An 11,061-nucleotide genomic window follows, 5' to 3' on the forward strand; every position below is an offset into this window, starting at 1 on the left:
AAGGAGTCTGGAGAACTGTTTCTCGTGCAGATAGTTATGTTATATAGTTTGGCAAGATGAACCGTGGCCTTTTAAGATGGGGAAAAGGAAGGCAACAAAGCAGCATCCCCTCGGGTTACACCGAAGCTAGAACACCCTCCAAGTGATCTGTGCTTCCTTTTCCCAGAAACACCTTGTAACTAAATGACACACAAACACCTTCACCCTTGGGCTTGTCTTCGCTAGAAGAATTTCATTCAGTTATTGAACTTGAATATTTCACCAAATATTCCTGCAAGCTGAGCTGCACATTGCTCACGATTCAAGAGCCTCCAAGAAGCTGGACGTGCTTCTTGTGAGTCAGCTTTCATTCCTTTTCCTGCATCATTTAGGTGGTTATTAACAACACAAACCCACACAACACAGAGGTCTCTAATGAAAATTGAACAGAACCCATTTCTCTTCTCTACAACCACTTCATGGATGGGTGTACACAGGCTGTGTGTCACAGACCAAGGGGTGTCCAGTGCATTCCTTTCCCCCTTTGCTCCACCATCTACCAACTCCTGGTCTTTCTCCTGGCAACCAACAGGCCAGAAGATTCAGAAAGCACAACTTTTTCCCACAAACCCCACATTTCTGCCTCCTCCTTACACTTCCACAAAAGTAACTACAAGTGCTTTGTTTTCCATTTTAATTGTAATTTCCTTTGATAGAACTTGCAGCCTAAGTCTTAATGCTCAGATAACTAATGCCATTCTTTTCTCTTCTTCCTCATCTATGGTCACAAAGAGTGCTTGTACCAGGGTCAGCAGTTCCTTAAAAACCTCTCGAGCCAATCTGTGCAGCTGCATTGTGCAGGGAGTTATCAGCAGGCTGCAGGAAGGTTAGAAAGCAAACATGCCTCCCTACAAGCCTGAAGTTATGCCTGGAGTCAAAGCTCTGTCCTGTTTCCCCTCCTGTGGGGAGATAACAGCATGTTCTACACCAGCTCTCTCCCTCACACAGCTTTCTGCTGTGCACACAAGCTGGGCTAAACAGAATTTTTAGCCCCACTCCCTCTTCTGTCCCTGTCCTGGTCCCTCTGCATCTCCACATAAGCAGATTTTTCCACCTCCTGCTGTACTGTCATTTAGGTGATCTGCAGAGGCTGTCTTCTTTGTACCCTCCCCAACACCAGGAGCCCTGTGTGACCCATGAAGGTGGCAGAAAGCTGGCCAGTATTCAGCAACAGTAGTCTTCCCATCTCCACTCCATAATCCTTCTGCAAAGAAAATGCTCCAAACATGAGAAGTCTCTCCCCTGTCAGCATTACCCCAAGCCAAAATACATTCATCCTGCACAGTGACTACTTGCTCCTGGCACCCTTCATGCTCTGAAGGATGCAAGTCAGTCCAGGAAGGGTAAGGCAGTCAAATTCATGTCCTATGGGATAACATACATTTTATTTTATGACTCATAGTCCAGTAGCTATAGATTCTACTTCAGGTAAAAGCTCCTGCTCCTCCTGCAGGAACTGCATATTGGCACAGAGAGTGGGGTGAACATTGCCTGCCCCTTAACATGGATATATTAGTTGTAGTTCCATACATTTACATTCCTGACCAATTCATCCACACCAGCTGAAGCAAAATACTTCCTCTGACCCAAGCCAGGTCTTGATCCCTCCTCTGGAGAGCAAAACCAGCAAAATCAGATCAACCTGCTCTGCCAGTGTCTACATGGCCACCTCTGGCTCAGTTACAGGAGTCCCCCAGCCAAACCATCCAGGGGAAAAATTCAAGGAAGGAAAGATTAGGTGAGAGGTATATAAAAATGTCACCTTCTCCTTAATCACAGCTTATGGATCCATCCCAAAGTATTACTCATACAGTGCTCCACACTCCCCATTGCTTATAATCCCACTGCCTAATCCAACTACTTGTTCTAACAGGCACGTTGCTAGGAGTGGGTCCTTGCCATCACTGAGAGCATTCCTTCAAGACCACATCCCTACCCACATCTAGAAGTACCACGACAGCTCAGGAAAACCTGCAGAAAAGGTAGAGCAAGCGTGGTGCACACACAGCTCTTCCTTTCAACAGGACAGAGCCCATGGCCATCCTCTCCCACGCTGCCAGATCGTATTGGGGAAACACTTCAGTTGTGGTAAGCAACAGATAAGCATCTCTGCTTTGACACAGAAAAAGCATCTCAGCTGGTAGACTTTTAAAACTGGTATTTACTGCGCCTCAGGGAAGAAAATAAATTGGCTAAATGGGCTGAAAGGCACAGCTTCACTAGGAAGAGCTTGGATTGTCTCTTCGCATCTTTCGGCACAAACCCGGCCATTGAGAGCCCAGATCTAAAACAGAGCCGCAGTTGCTAAGAAAACAGCGCTGCAAACAGATGTCAGGAGATGATTCATGGAGTAAGGGCATATCCCTGTACTACAGATAAACCAAAATGAATGAGGCTCTTTATACCTGATCTCCCAAGCTGGGCTTCTTCATACCCGCTTTGGGACTATTTCTTTAGTTCCTTTCTATATTCAGATGTTGAGGAAACTGAGTAGAGCTGAACTCACTGTTTATGGAATAATTACAAGTAAAAGAGTTTTACGACATACATAATGAACTCAATAAATGGGCTAAATTGTGGTCTGTTTTTCCCCTGAAACAATGCAATTTTCTCCCAAAGCATGCAAGCAATCTTTCCCAAAAACAGTAACATATAACACACAGATAAAAACTGCAAAGGAACAGTAACCAGTTGGGGTTTCTTTCTTACTTTCTCTTTCACCATGAAACTTAAAATTAGCAGCTGGGGAGATAAAGCATTTTCAAGCTATTAGATCATTAGCCAGCAATGCCTGCCACTCCTTGAATTACTTCATTGTGTCTGTGCTTAGAATCTTTGCTTGACAAATAAATAAGAAATAGCTGGCACACTACAGGACTGGTCAAGTGCTACTGACACCAACAAAATTCTCAGTTACTTGACAGAACTTTTAGTCTGACTTAAAGTCTGACTCCTTTTATAGGAGAAAGATTAGCTCCTTTCTTAGAATATCCACAATCATACAACATCCTGAGTTGGAAGGAACCCCCAAGGAGCATCAAAGTACAGTTCCTTTGCCCCTGTTAAACCACCATGCTCAAATCTTAGCACTGTATGATATCAGCAACACTTAAAATAGAATTTCCTGAGGGTAATTGTAAGGAATTGTTTAAATAAAGGAACTTTAATATACATTTCTATAGAAAACTCATTTTAAAAGATAATTATCATTCATTACTTTTCAATAGGAAGAAGGGAAGGATGAATATTAATTTATCCACTTCTGAATAGGTGTTTGTACAGCATTTCACATGAGGGGGGCTCAAACATTGCCACTGCACGCATCAGTACATGGTGACATATTATTGTGGTTACTGCTGTTGTTTCACCTCCAAATTCCAGCGTCACCAGCCATCCCTCTCTCTTCAGCTCATCCCCACTGCCACCGCCTGCAGATGCCAGGGTTTCCTCTCCCCTGCCACCTCCTGCTCACTCCACACCACCCCATCCTCTCTTGCTATGACATGCTGCCTCCCGCCTCAGAAATCAATTATTTAGGCTGCCCTGATTTCAGCGTGAGGTGGCTGTGTGTGCAGATACTGTCATTGTGAGCAGGGTTAACAGCTGCCACCGTGCTCCTTCTCAGAGCTATGAAGCCCCCCCAGAAGTGGCTGATGACCGTGACACAGCTAACCAGGCGCCAGCAGCCATGCAGGAATTGCATTTCACAGAGATGTAAACAGACGTGTCCGCCAAGCTACAGCTCTGTTCACTTGGCCAACAGTCACAATAATGAGCCAGGACCTGCACGTGGCACTTACGTCTTTGTCTGTCTGTCCTGCAAGGACAGATCACACTGTGAGCTGAGAGGGAGGAAAACTCAGGAAGGTCAGAAAGAGGGGGAGAGGACAGGCGGGACACAGGGAAAGAGGAAAGCAGAGACATGAGGAACACGGAGTCACAGACATGACAAAGGCTGAGAGAAACTCTAAAACTTGCTCCAAGTTTTCTCTCTATAGATTCTGAGTAACTTGAGGAGGGTGCACCTGCTCTACTTCCTGATGCCTCCAGCAGCTCTCAGGAGAAATAAAGAAGAACGACTCAGTTTTGGAGCGACAGGGATAGGACTGAGCCCAGGTTTTGTTCTGGAGGTGAAAGGAGGACAAGGAGCCTTCCCTTAAATCAACAGACACACAGAGCACCTGACACTAAGCCAGCACCGAGTTACAGACAGGGAGCCCCACGTGCGGCATCCCATGGGCTGGAATAACACAGATCCGTAACAACCGCTCCGAGAGGAAACAGGCGGCTGCCAGGAGCCCTGGAAAGATGGGAGGAAAGGCAGGAGGGAGGCTGGCAGCGAGGCGGGAAAGAGAAAGGAGCCCATGTGCAGCGGGAAGCACAGAGCGCGCGAGTCCTCAGCAGGCAGCGCTTCAGCCAGGGCAGCAGCACCGGCAATAAAAGGCAGCGCAGGGAGGATGCCGGTGCCTCCCGCGGCCCTCCCAGAAAAGCAGTCGCTCCCTTTTCCCGAGAACTTTGCCTGAGTAAGTTTGCACCATCAGTTTCCAAACACACAACCCAAGAGACACCGACGTTCCCGGCGGTACCCACGGCTCCCCGGGGAAGCGCCGGTCACCCGCCCGCACCCCCTGCGCGCTCCCCCGACCCGGGACAAGCCGGCTCCGGCCGGAGCTCCTCCGGCAGCGCGGCCCCCGCTCGGGAGGGCAGGGCAGGACCGCGGGGGCGGGAGTTCGCTCCCAGCCCGCTCCCAGCCCGCTCCCAGCTCGCTCCAAGCCCGCTCCAAGCTCGCTCCAAGCTCGCTCCAAGCTCGCTCCCAGCCCGCTCCCGTCGCCGGCCGAGCCCGCCGCGCTCCTCCCGCGCAGCCCGGCGAACTCCCGCCGCTGCCCCGCCGCGGTGCTCTCCCCTTTCCCCGGCTTTCGCAGCGCTGGGAGAGGGGCGGACGCGCTCCAGGAGCGCGGTCTGTCCATCCGCGCCCCCCCGCGCAGCGCTGTCCCGCGGGGGGCGCGGGCGGTGCCGAAGGTGCAGCCGGCACCGAGGGAACAAAGGCGGCGGCGGCGGGGAACAAAGAGCGGCAGGTACCGGCGCGGCGCAGGGCGCGGGCAGCGGAGCGGGGCGGCGGCGGCCCGGGGCAGGGGCCGGGGCCGGAGCGGGCGGGCAGCGCCGCCGCTCCCGCACAAAGGCGCAGCCGGGCCGCGCCGCAACTTCCCGCGGGCGGGTCCCGGCGGGGCAGACTCACCGCGGGCGCAGTCCCGGCATCGGCGGCGGGCGCGGGCGGCGGTGGCGAGGGCGGGAGGGAGGAGGAGAAGGAGGAGGAAGGACGGACCGGCCGCTCCCCGCCTCGGCCGCTGCCAGCGAGCCAGCGCTCCCCGCCCGCGGGCCGGAGGGCGGCGCGGCCGCGGCCCCCTCAGCCCGGCCCGGCCCGGCCCCCTCAGCCCGGCCCGGCCCGGCCCCCTCAGCCCGGCCCGGCCCCGCCTCCCCAGCCCGGAACCCCCCGGGCCGCCCCCGCCCGCGGGACACCCCCGGCACGGCCGCGCTCTCGGGGTGCCCGGCGAGAGGAGGCGATGGTCCCGGATCCCCTTGGCCGCCTGTGCTCACCAGCCTTGGCTTTGGCGTGCGGGGTTTCCCGGTGTTTTCCCTCCCGGCGCTTACCGGGACGGCGCTGTTCATCCCGCCCCTCGTGAACAGCCGGGCAGGGCCACAGGCCCGCTGTGTCCAAGTGCTTTAGAGTAAGGACTTGGGCTGGAAGTCAGAAAACCTGTGTGTTGTAGGAACCGTTTTCTGTTCTGGGAACGTTTAGGGTTACAGGTAATTGACAAAAATAAAATACTTCGTCACAAATGTGCAGTACCCCCAGATGAAATTTAGAAGATCATCGGAGACCTCTGCAGTCTCTGCACAGTCTTCACAGCCAAGCTGAGCTCCCCTCACCTAAGGCACAGCCCCCAGGTATGACCCATCTTCCCCTCTCTTCCATATCCAGACTTTCCCCAGGTTTAGGGACAGCATCATCTGCCCAGACAGAACTCTGGAAGACAGACGCAGGTCATCTATGTAAACATAAGTTTGGGGTCTTTCTTTAGAACTCAGAGTAGGGTTTTTTGGAGAAGGAAAAAGAAGGAATTCCTTAGATTTGTTCCATTTGATACTGGAGATCTTTCATTTGTAGACTTCACAAAGCAAGAAAATACAAATATTGGGATTGAGCTTTGCTTTATACACCCAGAGGTCAGCCAGCTATTCAAAGGAAATGTAACTTTCCAAAAGCCACTTCCTGCCAGTGTCCATACACTGGGCTTCTCCTCAATCTGTGCTGGTAAAACATCAACCACCTTAAAAGAGGGAAGTGCATGATGGCCTGTATTTGAAGGCTATACAGCCAAATGTACCTGCTTACTCAAGCTTCTCTTTATACCCACAGACCTGCCTAAAGAAATTCTGCAAGATTTGGAGCCCTGGTTTTCTGCGAGAAAATTTTTCCTTTCCAGGCCAAAGTGAATCCTGCACCTTTTTCGGTGTCGTTTCATCTGGAGCCTGAGAACACAGTGACTTGCAGAAGCAACAATCAAAGCTGGCTACGACTTGACTGCCCTGCCTTGGCAAGCACCTGGTCCAGTTCATGCTTTGTTGCCATCCTGGCAACAAACCAACCCATGATGGCTCTTTGTGTACTTTTTTTACTTGTTTTATTGAGGATTAATTAGTGTTTGTGTAGTGACACAGCTGTCTGGTGCTCCATGGACACAGCTGAAGGCGAAGGCCTTCGGGCTATGCTGTGGTTTCCAAATTCCTGTGTTATGGCTACTGTAATGCATATCCTCGAAGTGAAACAAACATTTCTGACTGATTTATGACTTTTGACTGCCAGCTTTCAGTCTTGTGCTTAGAGGAAGAAGAGAAGAAGATGGAGTATCAAAACCAAGCTCTGTTACTTGAAGAATTATTTCAAGTCTCCTGTTGGTCACTTGAGGCTCTTGCACATGCTCTGAAATTCACCAGAAGAGGTCTTACGGAGCCTTAATCTTTTATACCTTGTAGAACACCATCCTACATTGTCTCTCCATGTTCTTCTCACTGACTTTACCCTTCCATGAATCACAGGGCTCCTCATCCCAGCCTACACGGCACTGCAGGCATGCCAGGCTATATCAAACACAGCACAGGTCCCAGCCCAAGGTGCTTGTTTTCCCTCAGATTACACATTTCATAACTCGCTTGTAAAGCACCTTGAAGATACAACACTAGTGTTGCTAACACTAAATGGTATTGTTGGGCAGGTTTAACATGAGCAATTAAATAGTAATTCCATAAAAAAGGTGCCAGACACTAAGGTAGGATTAACTCATGTATACCTACTTTGTATCCAGATCTTAAGGCTGTTGATTCCTTTGACTCTGGAAATAAGCTTTCATCTCTTTTTCCACACAGCCTTCCAACTAGGAACTGCTAAGGCCCTGTGCTCAGACTAGAACTGCTTTGACAGGCATATGGGTGCTGCCAGCAAGGATAGCAAGTAGCTGACACAGGTCTGCTTGTGGAAGGTGAAGATCTGGAAGCTGTGTGAGCAAGGCTCTTGCCTGCTGCCTACAGCTGTCCAAAATGAGCCACCTGGATGGATGCACAGAGCACTGGGGAAAAGCCCTACAGAGCAGCACTGTCAGGCAGTGATGAATATTACAGTGGGGATGAGGAGCCCTCACAATTCCTGTGAAATTCCCTCCTGAAAGAGGGCCTGATCAGTTCAGCAGTGATTCTTGCCTCACCACCTTCCCACACCAACCAGAATGGCAAAGTCACAGAGCTGAATGTTTCTTGTACAAGGCATCCAGGTAGTGATTGTCCCCCTGTGCTGGGCACTGGTGAGGCCACACCTCAAATCCTGGGTTCAGCCTTGGCCCCTCACTACAGAAAGCCATTGAGGGGCTGGGGTGTGTCCAGAAAAGGGCAACAGAGCTGGGGAAGGGTCTGGAGCACAAGGCTGATGAGGAGCAGCTGAGGCATCTGGGGCTGTTTAGCCTGGAGAAAAGGAGACTCATCACTCTCTACAACTCCATGACAGGAGGGTGTAGCCAGGTGGGGATCAGGCTCTGCTCCCAGGCAACAAGCAACAGGAAGAGAGAAAACAGCCTTGAGTTGCACCAGGGGAAGTGTACATTGGATATTAGGAAAAAATTCTGTACTGAAAGACTTGTGAGGTGTTGGAACAGGATGCCCAGGGAAGTGGGGAAATCTCCATCCCTGGAAGTGTTCAAAAGGCATGTGGATGTGGCACCTGGAGACATGGTTTAGTGGTGAATGTTATGGTGCTGTGTTAACAGTTGGACTCAATGAACTCAGAAGTCTTTTCCAATCGTAATTGGAAGATTGGTCCATAGGTCCCACAGGGATCAGCAGAATGAGCTTCATAGTAGGACATTCCTTCCATAACACAGAATTTGCATGTCTAGATTCCAGCATTGGAGGGAGATCAAATGTCCCCAAAGTCCCAGCCCCAATCTAGATAAAGTGTTAACTCTGAATGATTATGATGGCTGTATAAACTAATTTTGTTTGGATACTCCAAGTTACGTTTACTCTGCAGTCTGCCAGGACAAATCTTTGCCTTAGTGACCCTCCTGTTTTCCCTGTGTGCAACCTCCTGTGCTGGCACAGGTTGCATGCTGGAGCTGGGAACCAGATGAAAGTTAGCCCTGAAGAAAAATACTTTGTTTTGATCTGGATTGCTCCCAGGGATTGATTGTGGTGTGTGGACACACAGAGAGGTATGTCAGCATGACAGAGGGGGCAGCAGGGTCTAGCACAGGGACAGGAATGCACACTAGAAGCTGGAGTTGGGAACAGGACACTAGGCAAGAAAACAAGGGATCAGCACTGTGCCAGATTCATCAGCCTATGTGCCCAGCTGCCCTCTGCTCACCCCATCCCTTGCAGGAGAGAGCTGGGGTCAAGGGGGAAGAAGGGGTCAGAGTAGAAACTCACCTTTGGACTTTGCAAAGGACCTTCTATCCTGCTGGTGTAGCAACACTGAGGAAATACAGATGCAGTTTCGCAGGCATCATTTTTGATGGCCATGATTTGATGGACCATGCAGTTTATGCTCCCTCTTGTTGTGCTGGTGCAGCTCTTTGTGCTGTTGTGTTGTCAAACAGACCAGGAAACTGCTTTAAAAAAGCAGCACCCTCCCCTCCTCAGTTATTTTTACCCTGGCGCAGTCCCCAGACACAATTCACCTTGTCTCCACTGAGGTGCAACTGGAGGAAGAGTGCTGGAGTGGGAAAGTGTAGCCAGAAGCAGGTGAACAGGGGTCTGCCTAAACCCACTGTACCTCTCAAAAAATGCCAACACCTTGGGGAGAGTTTCCCTTCTGCAGTCATGGCCAGCTTGCTTGCCAGAATTAGAGAGATCAAAAAAGAGGAAAGGAAGGTTAAATCCATGCAGGCACGTGCAACATTTGCATACTATTTTCCTTTGGAAAACATAAAAGGAAATCTGACAGTAATCATGTTAGAAATGCTCCCTGTTCCCCTCCCATTTAATCTAAGCTCTGTGTATGACACTGTCCCTGGCATGTAAGACGGCTCCAGCAGATCGCCGGGGCGCCGACACTGCCTCCAACACCCCGTGTTTCTGCTGAAGTCAGTGGAAACACTTCGATGGTTAAAGGTGCCCAAGCCTAAATGCTCTGTTAGGTCACCAGCTAATTTTAGGATGGAGGAGCGCAGCTCCAAAAGAGGAAAAAATAGGTTAATAACCTTGAAGTCACAGCAAATCTGTAGGAAATCTACTGGAATAGGTTCATAATTAGCAAATCCTCACCTTTTCTTCAGTTCCCTTTTTCCCTTGATTTTTTCTGTGGATTGTGGTTCCTGTGGCTAAAGCAGGATGAACTGAAGACTTCTGCACTTAGAGGTTAGTACCTGAACCTTATAGCAGCATCCAGGAGCCAGAACCATGCACTTAAATCCTTCTATACAGAATTGCATTAGGGAGGTGTTTACTGTCTTAAAGTAAACAGTGCTGGTGTGAACTCCCAAATTTTTCAGAGCTAAAGCACTGGATTCTGCTCATACAGAGGCACATCCCAGGTTAGTCTCCTGAGGACAGGCACCTTCCCTCTGAACTGTGCAGGGCTCATTTTGCTCCATTTGTAACACAGGTGTTCTGCATGAATAAAAGTTTCCACTCTGTTTTCCCATCTTCCAAAGTGCACCAGCTTCTCAGTTACAGGTGAGAAGGGTTTGTTACACAAAGAAACATAACTTCAGGTTTCACTCTAAAAACTAAAATTCAAAGGTGGTCATCCCTAACCCTCAATTCCATCTTAGTGGGGTTTTTTTGGATCACAGGTATTTACTGAGGGTATTTACCTCTCACCTGTCTAAGTCCTGCCTCAGCACTGAAGTGCCTTTGTGGATCCCACTCAAAACCTTGCATCCCTGATTGGCTTAGTGGGCTTAGCAGATTGTGTTTTAGGAGTCTGTTGGACTCCTGATAAGATCAGGTCAAGGTTTTACAGACCTTTAGGAGCCCTTAAGACCTTGACCCAGCCTTACCAGGAAATTCAGGCAAGATTTTGGATTCAGAATCCCTTTATCTTAAACCCAAATGTTTATCCATTTTTTTCATTTAGATTAATCAGTCTAACAAAAAATAATACCCCTTTTATACTTGGGCGGTCATAGCTGCAGCCCTTGTGTTTATAAGAGCACTGTAATGAGCCTGCAGTCAAGACCACACCAGTCTTGTCAGCTCTGCCCTCGTGCTCCAAGGCTGGCTGGTGCCTCCCAGCACTCTGTATCTCACCAGCAGCTTGGCATCTCAGTTTTGGCTGTATTTCTCAGAAGTTGTGTGAGAGAAACCTGCCAAGAAACACTGCTCAGCTGACCACAGCAGAAGCTTGAGAAACACAGTGTAGTGGTCCAATGCTAGGAAATAACAGCAGCTGGACAAGCAGCTTCTTTGTGAAATAGCTCCAACAGCAGCTGCAAGCTCAGGTGCTTGTAAAACAAAACCGAGCAGCAGAAG

General features: G+C 49.9%; 1 protein-coding gene and 1 long non-coding RNA gene across 6 annotated transcripts in view; one reads left to right on the forward strand and one right to left on the reverse strand.

Moving 5' to 3' along the window:
* SYNE2 (spectrin repeat containing nuclear envelope protein 2) overlaps positions 1-5,469 on the reverse strand; it is a 173,970-nt gene extending 168,501 nt beyond the window's left edge. For all 4 annotated transcript variants that reach the window (XR_015287862.1, XM_086892510.1, XM_086892509.1 and 1 more), the window contains exon 1: positions 5,276-5,469. The gene's annotated coding sequence lies outside the window, so the exon portion shown is untranslated. The remainder of the gene's footprint in view (positions 1-5,275) is intronic.
* On the forward strand, positions 4,751-10,231 carry LOC111929731 (uncharacterized). Of its 2 annotated transcripts, none has more exons than XR_015287863.1 (2): positions 4,751-5,114; positions 6,458-10,231. It is a non-coding gene; the product is annotated as an uncharacterized LOC111929731 (long non-coding RNA). The 2 variants fall into 2 exon arrangements; XR_002864819.2 differs by lacking the exon at positions 4,751-5,114 and adding an exon at positions 5,518-5,985 and having other exon boundaries at positions 6,458-8,558.
* The last annotated feature ends 830 nt before the right edge of the window (positions 10,232-11,061 follow it).

This window comes from Cyanistes caeruleus, chromosome 6 (genome assembly GCF_971803275.1).
Source record: "Cyanistes caeruleus chromosome 6, bCyaCae1.hap1.1, whole genome shotgun sequence".
Classification (NCBI taxonomy): Eukaryota; Metazoa; Chordata; class Aves; order Passeriformes; family Paridae; genus Cyanistes; species Cyanistes caeruleus.